The sequence below is a fragment of the Balearica regulorum genome, chromosome 3 (assembly GCF_011004875.1).
Source record: "Balearica regulorum gibbericeps isolate bBalReg1 chromosome 3, bBalReg1.pri, whole genome shotgun sequence".
Classification (NCBI taxonomy): Eukaryota; Metazoa; Chordata; class Aves; order Gruiformes; family Gruidae; genus Balearica; species Balearica regulorum.
In genome coordinates, this window is record NC_046186.1 from 96,288,433 (window position 1) to 96,304,484 (window position 16,052).

The window sequence follows — 16,052 nt, forward strand, 5'->3', positions numbered from 1 at the left end:
GTTGTGGGTGGACACTTATCAGTGCCTTATCTCAGCTCTCACATAGTCATTCTTCAGCGTTTTATGCCAAAACTCTCCAGGGCATGAAGCTAGGCTGATGAGTCTATCATTTCTGACTTCCCTTTGGAGCTGAATGCAGACCAGACCTTGCAGATATCTATGAGATGATTGCCAATGGTTCACAGATTAATTTCAGCTAATTGCTTGAGTAAAAGGAAAATCAGTAATGTCATACTTCAGGTGAATGGCAAAATCTGGGAATAATTGCAGATTATCTACTGTTTGATCCAGAACAGCCACTACTATACATAAAGATGTTGTCTCAAATTGATAGATATGAACAGATTTTACCTTGTTCTGATTTGGCCAGTACAGAGCCTCACAGGTTCCTTCTGCATACCAAGCAGGGCAAACCTGCTTTTTGCTTAATGCTGCGTGCACAGCTCACGCTGGTACTGGGAGCCCAACACCAGTTCTGCTAGCTTTAGAATTTTCTTTGTAATGAACATTTTCCAAACACAGTACAAGACTGATTTCATAATAGCATGGGTTAAAGTGCCAATGTGTCATTAGGGGAAGCCTGGATGGTTGGAGTGCAAGATACATGAAGCAAGACTAAGAAAAACAGGCTGTTTAGCATCGCTCAAAGGCAGCTTCAGTTGGATGCAGCATGCAGGGAGGGAGAGCTGGGCCAGGACCATACCAAGGAAACATGGGGTCTGTGGGTGCCAGACAGCATGCAGCTGAGCTGAGGGGCAGGCAGCTGTGCCATGCCACACTGAGCCATGCTGTGCTGCGCCATAATGGCCCAGCTCATGCCATACCGGACTGTGCCATGCCATGCTGTGCTGGCATGTCCCAAACCAGGATAGGCCATAGCCAGCTGTGACAGGTCATGCCATACCAGCTCATGCTGTGCTATATTGGGCTGACAGCCCCCACAATCTCACTAGCAGGCTGGGGGATGACTGGGGGAGGCAGGGATGCCCCAGGATATGGGGTAGCACAGCCCTTTCCCAGCTGCAGGCAAGCCTGTCTGGCTAGCACCACACTGCTCTTTTTGCTTTCCCACTGGTGGTTGAGTATTACTCCTCTACATTTCCCTCTTCTTAATTTCTCCATCCTAGACAGTATGGGAAGAACATGTTATCTGTAATGGGAAATTAGCTGTTGAGATCAGGGGTGTTTAGATTTTCCTGGCTCAAACTGCTGCAAATAAATATAGCCATTCACTCGGTAAGGTCTGCACCTTCTGATGGAAAGTTTTGAGAGTTGGGTAAAGACAGCCTTTCCCCAAAAGAGATAAATTTCAATACCAGTCAACTAGGAGAAAGTTGTGATAATATGATTCTTGTCTACCTGTTCTCTTGCTAGTTGAGTTGCTGTAAACAGAGGTCCTTTTCCCTGTCGGAAGGTCCTAAACCTAAGGACGTTCTGTTCTAGCAAGGCTGTGGAGGAGGGTTCCCAGAGCCTCCTCTTGTGTCAGTTTTAATGTCTGATTCAAAAAGGAGTGAGCCATCTGGGGCTGCTGGTGCCACCACCTTGGCGACACTGTAGGGCTCAGCAAGACATCCAGACCAGTTATAACCCCATCCTGTGAGAGGGCAGGACAGCCCCTGGGCAGTAATTGTCATTTCCTAGCTATGAACCTCTTCAGGACCTTCTCTGCCCATTGTCTCCCGCAGTGCATGAAATACGCCCTACAGGTCTGAGCTGTAAGATTTTAGCACGTGCTTCCCAAGACCAGGAAAACCAGCCATTCCTGATACAAGGGAGGCAGCCAGGGGCTGGCTGGTTTCCTCTTTTCTGAACAGCACCATATTCCTACATCTTGAGAAATCATTTTTACTTAATGAGATATCCTCTTGCTATAATGGCCTATTTTAATTCATGGGTCTGCCACATCAGACGTGTAAAGAATCTTTTTAATGGAAAAAAAATGTTTCTTTTCTAAAAGGTCCTGCTTCCAAAACTGCCCAGGGCTTTTATTTCCTTTTCTACATTTTTAATAATATTGATGATAAATAATCTGAACTTTACTCCCACAGATTATATTTGTATGCTTTAAAATCTTCATTTTCCTTTGGAAATCCATTGCACACATTAGTTCAACCATTGCTATTTTTATTTTTTTAATTCTGGATATTCACATAGCAGTAGGTAGGAAAGTCCTCCCATTATTTCTTTTGTTGAAAGTATGCCAAGGATAAGCCTTTTAGTAGGGGTCCTTTATGAGTCAGTATTTAAAGACCAACTAAAAAAGCTATCTCCATGGAAAGAGAAGAATCAGCAAGTAGTTACAAACATATTTGTCATTAATGAAACGAAAATAAGAACACCAACATACACAATTTTGTTTATCCTTCATTCTAAGAATGAACATTTAGTGTGTGATGAGAGATTTACAGACCTCATCCTTTGTACTTAGCCTGACTGTGCTTTCTCCTTCTTTTGCTAAGTTCATCTGGCATTTACCTCTGGTTTTCCCTGTGGCAAGCAGCTCAGCTCTTTGGCCATCTTAAGGCTATGATAGTACTCTAACATTGTTAATAATTGGCAAAGACAGTTTTTAGGCAGTACTGCAGTGATGACTTAAGGGAACTATTTGAATCAAGAAAATGCGAGATAAGCTGCAGGGAAGAAGTATGTACAAAAGAAAGGTACATTATGGAAAATGTGAAAATTGCTTTACTCAAAAAATCTCCTTCAATGAATTACATCTTCTTCTGCTCAATTTCTCCAATACTGGAAAACTTCCTTCCTCTCAAATAAATACTTACTCTTTTTTATCACTGCTTGCTGGGCTGCAGCCTTTTATTTGTGAAACTGAAAATAATGATTTATCCAGTGCTTTTGCTGCGACTCACATTTCATTCAGGGATCATGGCTTCTGTGTGTCAACTTGATTTTGCTCTCATTGTAATTCATATGTTTGGGAAGAGGTTCCTCTACTGCTGCATTGTGCATGGGAGACCTATTTTCTCATCCCCTCATCTCAGCACACTCACTATTTGTAAACTTGGGATTCTACTTTGATTTTTCAGAGTTTATTTGATTTTTTCCTGTATAACAAATCCATGTCATTTGTCAAAATATTGAAAAATGACCTTACAAGTATTGTAAGACTTCACATTTAGAAGGGCATGTCACTGTGCCTTGATTTGCAATCAGTAAAACACACAGTTAAACAAATCAAGCTCAATCCTAGAAATTTATTACATTGTGATGAGGACTGAAATTGGTCAGAACTCAAACTCGGTGAAATCTCAGCAACATTCAGATCCAGGTGAACAGTTCAAGACTGGAAATGTACCTCAGTCACAGATTTGAACCTAGAGCAGAATCCTTACCTTCTTGAATGCACGGAAAAAGGAAAGGGCAGGTCTGGATGCAAAGCCCCACCTCCACTTAGAACTACTGAGTCTTCAGAGTAACCCCAGAGGTTAACTGCAGGTTTCTTCATTAAAACCATTTTCAAGGGTCGGAATGTATACTTGCATTTCCCATTTGGCAAATTTCTCTTTGGATCTTTGGGCTGTACAGCTTATTTGTTGCATTACAACTGTAAATCCCTTCGGATATTTCCTTTCCAGTAAAAGCTCATCTCTGTCCATTCGGGTACACTTAGTGATGCTGTCTTGATGAAGGTCATGATGAGATGATGACCATCAATGATATTGACAGCTTCTCCCTTTATAAGAACCAATTACTACCCTTCTTTTCTAAGTTAGTTATTGTCCAGCTGTTTTATGGAAAAGATCTGTTTTTCAGAGTCTTAGATGTTGTGTTGAATAAAATGAAATAAAACAGGAGATAATAGTAAAAGAGAATAAAGGCAAAAATGCTGTGCGTTCTTTATGCCAAGAAGGTAAACCACAATAGCAAATACTCATCCTTAAAGGGATATGTAAAACAGTAGTTTCTTAAGAAGGTAGTTTGAGAGGCATGAAATGTGAAAGTAGTTGTATCTGTGGCATAAAGCAGTCCAGAGCTGGTCACTCTAGATATCCACCAAAAGTGATAAGAGTTACATTTATTTCTGTAGCTAGGTAGCTGAAAGCTGAGGGCCTAGTAAAGGGTGAAGCTGCTGCTTTCCTATAGGAATTCATAATTCCCACCAAAGTGAATGACTATAGCAAGAGTGTTGCTCATGTAAACACTATGCAAGCTACACCACGGAAGTATCTCTACCCAAAGTTGAGCAGTATGCAAACTTAACCCAAATTTTACATTCACTGGCTTAATCTTGAGATCCTTCCACAAGTGAAACTCCCACTGCATTTATTTGCTAGAATGACATTTAAACAAACCAGATTATTTTTTTTCTTTCCAGTAGAACTTTTTTTTCCTTCAGCCATACACTTTGTCTATACACATGCTGCTTAGCTAAAGCTTTCTCTATGGCCCCAGTACTTGCTCCATGTGAACCCCTGGCAGCTTGAATCATTTGGAATGCTCAAAAATATACATGCCTGCTTTCCTCCTTACCAAAAATCCTACTTGTGATCCAGACATGCATAAACCGTGCCTCAAAGTAGACCGATTAATAATTTGAATCACTGTTTTAATTATAATTTAATTCGGCAAATGGTAATTCCTGACTTGAATAGTTTATCATTTTCCATTCCCATGTTTTTGTTACTTCCTGGAAAAAAGTTAGTTTCTCATTGATTAGTAATCTAGCATTCATTTGCAGCAGAATATAGCCTCTACATTAAATTGGGTCTTCTTTTTGCTAATCAGTAAGACACATTCTCTACATACACAAGCACTTATTTAATATGACATAGATTTATTCAGATTTCTAATGTTTATATTTTATGCTGCTAGAAAAAGGTAGCTGATATTTCTTATGGTTGATTTCTTTTTGATTCCTGATTAACATTAAGCTATGTTTAGGTGCAAATTGGAATTCAAATATGATACAAACATTCAGAATATTAAAGTAGTGTTTTATTAGCTGAATAAAATCAGGTTAAATTCCTAGCTATAGGAATAAAAAGGCTTGTCAAAACAAAATTTCCTTTTTAAATGTCACCTTATCTTCATGAACTGAATGATTGTTCCTGGGCATCCCATCCTTCACAATGTTAAACATAATTTTATTCTGAAACTGGAGGAACCTGAGTTTATTCTGAAACTGGTAGAAACTGAGTTGCTCAGCTTGTTAGCATCTCAGCTGTAAAGCACCTCTACATGCGCACTGTTTACCTCTACAACTACCATGCTTTTTGTGTCTGACTTACTAATGACCTTTTGAGAATTTCAGATGCAGTATTGAATTTCCTATCGGTATTAATAGGAAGACATGCAGGCTTGAAGACCACAGCTCAAGAGCTCAGTGTTTACAGTTTCTGATACATGCCTATACTGCTGTGACAATGGGCAGCCCTGTAGACTTGGCACAGAAAACCTCTTCAGTCCTTACTTTATTTAGACTTCACCTTTCCTTCTAGGATCACTCCTAAAAGTAATTCAGCATTTATACCCTTTCTTTTTACAGGTATGCATCAGATACTTATGAAGAAAGTGGTTGCACTATTATATTGGGTTTGCATGGCAAAGTTTTGGTAGTGGGAGGAGCTACAGGGGTGGCTTCTGTGAGAAGCTGCTAGAAGCTTCCCCTGTGTCTGACAGAGCCAATGCCAGCCGGCTCCAAGACAGATCTGCCACTGGCCAAGCCCGAGCCCATCAGCCACAGTGGTAGCGCCTCTGGGGTAACATAGTTAAGAAGGAAAAAAAAAAACAAACTAGGAGCAGTTTTTTGCAGCCAGAGAGAAGAGTGAGAATATGTGAGGAACAACTCTGCAGACACCAAAGTCATTTAAGGAGGGGCAGAAGGTGCTCCAGGCACTGGAGCAGATTCCCCTGCAGCCCGTGGGGAAGACTATGGCGAGGCAGGCTGTCCCCTTGCAGCCCATGGAGGATGATGGTGGAACAGATATCCACCTGCAGCCCATGGAGGACCCCAAACCGGAGCAGGGGAATGCACCCAAAGGAGGCTGTGACCCTGTGGGAAGCCCCCACTGGAGCAGGCTCCTGGCAGGACCTGTGGCCCCATGGAGAGAGAAGCCCATGCTGGAGCAGGTTTGCTGGCAGGACTTGTGACTCTCTGGGGGACCCACACTGGAGCAGTCTATTCCTGAAGGTCTGCACCCCATGGAAGGGACCCACGCTGGAGCAGTTGGTGAAGGACTGCAGCCCATGGGAAGGACTCATGTTGGAGAAGTTGGTGGAGGACTGTGTCCCATGGGAGGGACCCCACATTGGAGCAGGGGAAGAGTGTGAGGAGTCCTTCCCCTGAGGAGGAAGGAGCAGCAGAGACAACGTGTGATGAACTGACCTCACAACCCCCATTACCCGTCCCCCTGTGCTGCTCGTGGGGAGGAGGGAGAGAATTCGAGAGTGAAGTTGAGCCTGGGAAGAAGGGAGGGGTGAGAGGAGGTGGTTTTAAGATTTGGGTTTATTTCTTATCACTCAACTCTGATTTGATTGGTAATAAATTAAATTCATTTTCCCCAGTTGAGGCTGTTTTGCCCATGATGGTAACTGGTAAACAATCTCCCTGTCTTTATCTCAACCCACAAGCCTCTTACTATATTTTGTCTTCCCTGTCCAGCTGAAGAGGGGCATGACAAAGGAGCTTTGGCGGGCACCTGGCCCCTAGCCAGGGTCAACCCCCCACAGTCCTTTTGTGGTGGTCTATCTCAGCCAAAACTAGGACAACTACAAAAGCTTGCAAGGTAACTGGATGTATACAGACAACCAAATCTGTGAAATACTATAGTTAAGGTGCAAGAGGCAAATCTCATTTTCAGAACTGAGACTGTGTGATGGTGAACCACTCAAAGGGACAGATTCACAGCTTGGACTGAAGTCTTGATACTGTGGTAGTGCTGTGCCTCCTCTGAGCCATGAAAAAAACCTGTCAGATAGTTCTGCAGTGTCTCCCAACTTGAAGAACTGGAAAGACCTCCAAGAAACAGCTACAAGGTACATAGGTGAAACTCCATCTCCATCCCAAGTTCTGGGAACACCTTCCCCTTCACATAGGAGTAGGAGGTAAGGGTCTTTTACAGACAACAGGAACAGTGCCAATGATTGTTTGTTTGTGGTTTACTTATTACAGTAACAATAATTATGACAGTGATCTAAAAATATTTTTCTTAGTAGGAAATTAGGGTTTACATAAGATTATTTTATTATAGCTTATATAGTTATTTGCAGCTTTTTCATGGCAGAACTGTTTCATGCCACAGAAATGGTATCTTTTCTGACAGCATTTCCCAATCAGACTTCTCGAAAGCTTGCACACAAAACACTTGTCATCATCTACAAGCAGAAAGAGATTGGCAGGAGGGTGTTCTCTGTGAGAGGTACTTAATTGAGGAGTTGGCACCTCACCCTGAACTGAAATAGCCTCATGGGCATGCTGCAGATATTTTCCTATTGCCCAGCCTTCTTAGTGAGGAGGCGCTTGGCAGTAAGGTAAGGTCTGTATGAAGGGTAGATTCTGTTATCTGTTTAGTTAAGATCTAACTACCAAGCATACGTATTTTACTGGCAGCTGCTGATGGCCCTGCTGGTCATCTGCTAGGTTTGCCAGATTAGTTTTATAAGCAAATCAGGAATCCCTGTAACTTTCAGACTGGTGCCTCTTTCTGGATAGAAAAAAAGATGTCTCACGAATGAGGTGGTCACCTTTCTGTTGAAGGGGCTGAGGCTATCATGCTCCCTACCTTTGGAAAAAAAAAAAAAAAGGTCCACATACCAAAGAGCCAAAAATAAGAATGTTTGCCAGTGATGCTGCTATATTCCTACTGTACTCTGAACTGCAACAAACACACTGTGGTATTGGAGGTTGCTTTATAATTGATAGCAAGGCTAATAACGCACTGGAAAGAGATCACACTGGTAAAACACAATCTCTTTGTTTTGGCTGACAGATGTCTCACAGACAAAGCAGAGGTTTTCATATGCTGGCCTTAGAAGATTGTAACTACATTTATAAACTACATGGATTAAAATAAGCAGGTGCTGGTGTAACTCCAGCCTGACAAAGACTGGTCTGGAGAGGAGGAGCAAAGGGGTTCAACCATAGCTGAACTGCAGAATGCGAGGCATGTGCTTCACTGGCTTATGCTAATAGGACTGGGAGTCCCTAATGCCTTCTTGGAATGCACCCCAGAAACCTGCCGGGGTGCCCACAGTTGTAGAAGTAAAATAACTCCTGGTGTTTAATCATAATCCCTGCTATTAAAAAATCAGGAACAGCTACACAGTTCCAGTGTATCACTGTCATCTCCCTTTTAGGAGATTTTGAGCCAGCTCCCGAAGCTGATTTTGCTAATGACCCAGATACCACGACCTTGGTGAAGTCATTTGCAGCTAGCTCCACAAAAAGGGACATAGGTGTTCCAGTGCTTCATTGTTAGGCCAACTCACGCACAATTGGATCTTCAGCCTTGAGATGGGCACTGCAGCTTTCCCGCACAAAAGCCTGTGTGGTATTGGGGGGCTGAAGGATGAGATCCTCAAAAAAACAATCTGAGGGTCAAGCTACCTAATCTGTGTTAAGGTCTTAATGCTTAAAAGTTTCTAGGTATCAAATTCCCAAGATGAAGAGGAGGAACATGTCTTCAGTCAGACTTTCACAATGAACTCCATTCTAGGGACAAAAGGCAGATCATTCTTAGAGGGAAGAGGAATACACAGTGGGTGATATACAAGTTTTCTGATTAACTGAAGCATGTTTAAATATTGACTACTGAAAAACAGCAGTTCATTTCTGAGCTGTTCTCATAAGTTAAGAATGATCCTCCTGTGAACTTTTATCCAGACTTATATTTTAGAATATTAAACTAAGGCTGAACATTTAACATTTGTGGACACATATGCATGGTATTGCTCAGTGTTGACAAACAGCAGGACAGTCACCAGCGTCATTCAAAATCCAAGGAAAAATTTTCTCATGCTGATCAAGCAAATGGAAACAGATTCTAAATCACAGTTTTAAGGCACTAACAGTAAAAACAATTGCCAGACACTGATTACCATATGTGGTATGTTTGTGTTATGTTTGGAGAATCTGTACAAGAGAAACAGCTCTTTCACAGCTTTGTTCTCACTTCTTGTTAGCACCTTGCAGTCTCCTAAAATTCTTGCTAAAGGATAAAAGTATTTAATTCACAGCTACCCAACAAAAAATAGACAAGGTGTTCTCTCACTGTTTGCAGCATAATGCCACTGTAACATTTTACTAGCCAGAACCTAAAATGGCCTACTCATCCCCACACAAGAAATCAAAACCAAACCAGCTCATCCCAACTACTAACAAAGCCTACAGAGGACAAACTTAGCTACATATCCCCAAAGACACTCAGACATTACCCAGTTTTCAGTAAGAGCTGGATGACCACACACCTTTGAGGATCCAGACCCCTAATCCTTGCTCCTAAGGATTCTGTCCCATTTCAAAGGATTCTATGGGTTACTTTCCAAAAGATGCTTTGATAAAAAAAAAAATCCAACAAAAAAACCCCCCATGTATCCTCAGCCAGCATTCCCCCTCTGAAGAGCCAGAAGATACAAGATTGATGTAATCTGCTTCTATACTGCCCTCTATCCTTTCTGGCTGGCAGAATTAAGGTGCAAGTTAAAATTCCCAGCTGGCATGGCAAGACAAGCATGCCACAGTGCTTGAGAAACTGCTACCTTGTAAGCCGCCCTTTGGAAGTCATAGCCCTCTGGAAAAACAGCGAGGCAATTATCTGCCCATTCCTAAAAGTCACTAGCAGGAATTTGGTTAAGTGGACTACAATGAAATATGGATAAGTGGCTGCAAAGAGCCATTCTCCCCAGAACTGCACGAATGTTTCCACATCCTGAAATTAGGACTCTCAAATACATAGAAATATTATGTACGGGGCCTTCTGCAGGACTCAAAGAGGACAAAGCTGTATTTATTCACCCCTCAAAAAAATTTTTAATCCTTTTTCTTAACCTATTGGTTAAGGACAGATTGGAAAATGGTTGAATGCTATACTGCATGGTATATCATTGCATGATACAATGTATATAAAGTCAGTACTGCACTATCAGCCTGTTTTGATACATGGAAAAGGCTCAATCATCAGTTAACAGGCTGCCTCATTCCTCCTGTGAAGGTAATTTATTTATCACTAGCTAGAACTTCCAGCTCAGAAGTCCTGTTTGCCACTTTTTGAAGGGAATACAGAACCAACAGGGTAACATGATGGTGTTTCTCAAGATCTCTGGGATCAAACTCTTTCCAGATCCTTATGCATAAGGAAAAGATCAGCTACTATTGTGTCACTATTTACCTGCTACTGGCAAGCTGAATTTATATTAAAACTTTGTTGGAAATAAACATGCAGTAACAGTAAATCAAATAGAACAAGTGACCATCACTAATATGCCCCATTTTGTGCCTCATTCATACTGTCCAATACCTTATTACACAGCTTGATGTGAGCACCCATTCTCAATGAAACCAATTCAATGGGAATTAGGTCCCTAGCTACCTTTAAATATTTGCACCTCTGAACCAAACTAGGAGCAATACTTGGAGAAAAAGATACAGTGTTGTGGTTTAACCCCAGCAGGTAACTAAGCACTTGTGGGCTGAGATAAAGACAGTTTAATAGGATAACAAAGGAAGAGAATAATAATAGTAGTTAGTAATAATTATAATAATAATAAAGTGATGCACAAATGCAATTGCTTACCACATGTGGAAGGAAAAAAACAACAACCCAATGCTCAGTCTGTTTCCAAGCAGCGATCCCGCCTCCTAGCTACCTTCTCCAGTTATATCCGGAGCATGATGTGATATGGCAGGGCATATCCCTTTGGCCAGCCTGGGTCAGCTGTCCTGGCTGTGCTCTCCCAGCTTCTTGTGATCTCTAAGATCATCAAGTCCAATCGTCAACCCAACACCACCATGTCTAATAAACCATATCCCAAAGTGCCACATCTACATGTTTTTTTAACATCTCCACCACCTTTCTGGGCAGCCTGTTCCAATGCCTGACCAAATATGCCAGCTTGGTGAGTTTCTGAATTTAGATTTCACATGTTCTGATGAGAATGGCAGCAATTAATGTTACTAATATTTCATTGTCCAAACAAGGATCTATTTTAAGCTTAGAGCAACTAATATCCCAGTCACTGCTTCAGGCTCTCTTCAAACTCAGGCTGACACCACTGCACACACAAAATATGCCTGACCTTGTAAAGATTTCTATTAAAGCCTAATAAGTAGGGACTACCTGAAAACAAAACAAACAAATCTGAAAATCAGTAAAATAAGTCTTCCCTTATATCACTTTTGCTTACTTCCCATCCTTTAGGAAACAATGATTTTGGAAGCCATAAAATGTCATGTCATCACTTTTTCAAAAACGTTCCATAGAAAAATATTTAAGATGGCGGAGTAAAGTCTTTGCTTAATCCAATTAGCATTTAAATATTTTAATCAATAAAAGATGACAATTGGACCGGACTAGATGCCAGCTCCCTGACAGCCATGCCTTTTGTCACACATAGTCTCAGTTCCACTGATGTTTTACTGAACAGTAGTAAACATATCAAAACAGTAAATGTCCATGACACAATCTAGGAGCTGTATAAACTTGGAATCTTTACCTTCTATGGCAGCAAAAGGAGTAACAGAAAATTAACAGTAAGGAATGATTTCCTGAAGACTGGACTGATAATGATATATTTAAGATGCCTGTGATGAGACCCATTAACAGTAGAAAATTGCAACTGTGAGTTCTGTGTTTGCATGTGACCTGAAACAGTTAACAACACTGACATTTAATCATCAAATGATGATGAGGCAGGGGAAAAAAAAAAAACCCTCAACATTTGTTTTCCCAATACTACTTGGCAGACAAGTGTATAGTACGGACATTTGCTGGAAGCACTTATGCTTAATGACTCACTAGCATTGCTACGTTCAGTCTGCATCTTTCAGTGCAAAGAGAGAGACAAAAAGGAAGGAGTAGTTTCTAGAGGTTTTCTACTAGAAAGCCAATCTGGAAATGTCTGCTTAATTGGGTAGTTATTTGACCATCAATTCAGTAGTGCCTGAAAAATCTACTTGCTATTTATCGCAACTGAATGGCAGCAAGGCCAAAAAATGTCAAAAGTGTCTTCGTGAACCATGTAAGAAAGTAATCTTTATCAGTGATACCCACATGGAGAAAATTCCACTCAGCTCTTCCTTCAGTTTCTTGGCAAGATTTCAAACAAATTCTTCCAGGTCCCTTCAACACATCTGTTCCTGTTGCCCTTAAGTGGGTGAAGTAAGCATTCATTGTCAAGAAAGAACTCATGTTTTCAGCAGGTGTTAGCCAGATGTAATGAACACATGCATACCTCAAGCAAGTTCTGTGAAGGGAACTATGCCCCCCACCCATAAAAGCTGATGAAACATCAGTTTCTGATTAATTTCAGATGATAACTTCTTCCATAAAAGCACAAGTCTGGGAGGAAGACAAGCAGTTCAAAACCAATTGGTCTTCACATGAGGCACATTTATAATCCTCACTGAAAGCAACATTTGGCTCTGTTGTTTGTGAGGGCTGTCATCATGCCTTATCAGATTGTCCAACCAGTTCTGCTGATTGGGACAGCAAAAATATTTTTGCTTAGCAGCAAACCTCAGCTGTGATGTGGCAATGTGTTCATTCTCTCATGATATTCAGGGTGAGTTTTCCTGTCACCAGTATTCTGTTTTGCACCCTGCCACATTTTTTTTCCTAAACTACTGATCTGGTAAGATACTGTAAGCAAAAGAGATACTTGCATGATCCCATGCTGAACCAGGGCTCACTGAGCAGATCGTTCTGTTAAGCAACTGGTAAGTCAGTCGCTGGGCAGCAACATCCCAAAAACCATTCTTGGATTCTCCAACATCCAAAGCAAGTGACAGAAAGGGGCCCATCTTTAGGCCGCATATACCTACAGGAGATCAGGAAGCCCAGTTTCAATCCAGGGAAAACAATGACTTGTCTGTGGAGGGTTTTAAAGACTTTATTAGCCCCAGAATCTGACACTCAGTGTAGAGGCCATACCAGATGTAAAGAGCCACAGGTCCTGCTCTTGGCTTACTGTCTTGCAATGAATAATGAATTCTTTCTGCGTCTGGGAAACTTACAGCTTTGTATTAAGAGAATATAGCAACATGGTTCATTGCACTACTTTGAGCAGCCGCTTCATTCAATCCACTGGTTTTTTACCTTTTATGTCCACTGATAATACAAAGGCACCAGTCACTCTTGCTCAGAATACATGACAGTGAGACTGGCAGAGGGTCCTGGTCTAAGTGTCTCTGGGCAGAGCGATGCTCAGTTAGTACAGAACTGCAATATTTGTGCAGTCTGAGGCACTGCAGAGAGAAGGGCTGATGATAGCAGTGATACCAGAACAAGCATATAGGTGCAACGGACTTACCATCTGAAACCTGTACATCTCTTATCTTGCTAAAAAGAGATTGGTGCAAGCCTGGGCCATTTTCAAGAAAAACTGACTGCAGAGTCGTCAGTGACATCCTTGTATATAAGACAAAGTCTTTCTTGCTATCCTTCTGATAATGGAACAGAATAAACCTAAGAGGGGGGGAAAAAAGCCACGTTTCTACAAGTAAACAATTAAAATAGTCCTAATGCATTGGAACAGTATTGCCAAATGACTATCCTGGATGGCCCTTTCTCCAGCTTCTGCAGGAGAAAGAACAGGGTTACAAAAAAAAAACAAAAAAAGGCCAAACCAAAACCAAACCAAACACAAACCAACAACATGAGGAAGACCATGAGAATACCCTGTCACAACACGGACCCTTCAACAGCTCCTGTTGAGTTTTCATCTGATGGGCTGCTACAGGCACAGTTAACATTTTTATAGCTATATCTTTTCTCAGTAATGTGCATCAAAACATTGCTTATACTTAGGCTCAGTAATAGCTTTGGCCAATGAACAGGCAGAAACAGCAAGGACAGTATAGGAATTCAGCAGTACTGAGGAAAATTCTAATCCTACTAAATTTGGCAGCACAAATCTCTTATGTAACCTGTGATTTAGAGGACAGTCTGATCATCTGGGAATATTAATGTGTTCTTCTCAGTACATTAAACAAAAATGGCAACTTTCCATTACAGATTTTTTCTTTTTCACTGCATAATGTCTCAGGAAAAGCACCCCATACTAACAAGACATTTTTAGTATAAACAAAAATGCTTTTATATGACAATTCAATTATACTGAAGGTATATATAAGTTTAAAAGCTAGCTTTAAATGCTTCTTTGCCAAGATTGCCTTGAACAGTGGTGCACCTCAGAGGTGCAGGAGAGGGCTTGTAATCTCAATTTAAAGCAATGTGTCTCCAAAACAATGCTTGGAAAATGGGCTTTTCTGAAAGTTGACTGTTACATCAGCAAATTTTACAGACCTCAGGAACTGAACCTCTCACAAGGCTAAGAAGGTTTAAGAGCTACAGATAGAAGATCCCAAGCATGTAGAAACCACTAGAACAAACCACTGTTTGTATCCACTATTAAAAAACAAAACCTGTCCTTTTCCAACAAAAATATATTCTAACATGCAAAAGCAGCTGCCCAGTAATAAGATAGAGGTGCATAAAAGCTCTATTCACAATTATGAACAAAGGATCATATTATTTAAATCCCTGTTGTTCTTAAATCAGTTACAAAATCAGGTAAGAGTTCATTCAGTGCCAATATTTACAGAGTACAATAAACATTCAATTCATATCATGTATTCAGAATTACAAAGTCATGCTTTTGAAATAGAGATATTGGCAACTTTTAGGAAGACAAGAAAAGAAGTTCTATTCACAGAATAGGAAAAAATCAAATCATTCTTATAGAACACACCCATAAAGGGTGAAGAGTTCAGAGAACATCAGAGAATCTGCCACCTGAAATTGCCACACACTCTGCTGACAAGCACTTACTGCAAAACTTGAAGCCAATTATAGAAATTTTCTTTTCATCCATACAAAGGATGTGCCATAGAGATGTACACTAATATTAGAATTCTTTGACACGTTTGGAAACAAGTGGCCACCACCACGTGGAAATAACTTTTTAGGCTGCCAGCTATGACCAGCTAGCTAATCCATGTACCTCCATTGAATTGTTAATGTTGGTGAAGCTTTTAAAGTGAAAAGCAGCAGCATTCCCCTCTTCTTTTGGGGGACCCAGCTCATTTCACTATCCAGATAAAAGCTTCTTAGTAAATATAAAATGCTGAAAAGAATTACCATTTTAACAACTGCAGGATATCAACACATTTGAAACAAGAAACTTTGGTGACAAATGCTCAATAATGGATAGTTAAGGGTGACAGGAAATGTCAGGCAACCCCCTTTAGAGGGCTACATACAGCACAACCACAGCATGGCAAGAGCTAAGAGCAAAGAGGATAACTGTATCTCCCGTAGTCTTTATTTTCTCCCACTAACACATAGAAAGAACAGCAACTTTCAGTCTCCAGTAGTCATGCAGTTGTCTCACTAATAGATATGAGAACAAAAGGAAACCTAAAACAGAGTATCTATTCATAAGGAAATTCCCATTGATAGTTTTTCTGTTACAATTGGAAGAAAGTTTGAAAGCATAAGAGATTGCCAAGAGGAGATTGCTGGGAGGAGTAAACACTTAAATAGGTCTCATAAAAACCCCACCATGAATTAATAGTACCATTCTCTTCCCCTAAAATGCATGCACAATGACACTTACTACTCTCCATAAGAGAAATTGCTTTCTCATGTAGAAATCAACCAAAGGACGAAAGAAATGCAGAGCCACACTCAGCCTCTCATGTTCAGAGAGACTAACTTCAGGACTTATATCAAACCAGCGCTGAAGAGAAGGCAGCCTGTTTTGATTTTTCAAATTTGACATGTATATAAGCAATTACATCATAGAATTCAACAGCCAGTTTCAAACCAAGTATTCAAAAGCCAGACTAACTTAGGAAATGACGAGACTGAGACCTGGCA

The 16,052-nt window shown here is 40.8% G+C and overlaps 1 protein-coding gene across 1 annotated transcript in view; it reads right to left on the reverse strand.

Annotated features, from left to right (window-relative positions):
* SOCS5 (suppressor of cytokine signaling 5) overlaps positions 1-16,052 on the reverse strand; it is a 97,975-nt gene that overhangs the window by 78,210 nt on the left and 3,713 nt on the right. The window lies entirely within an intron of this gene.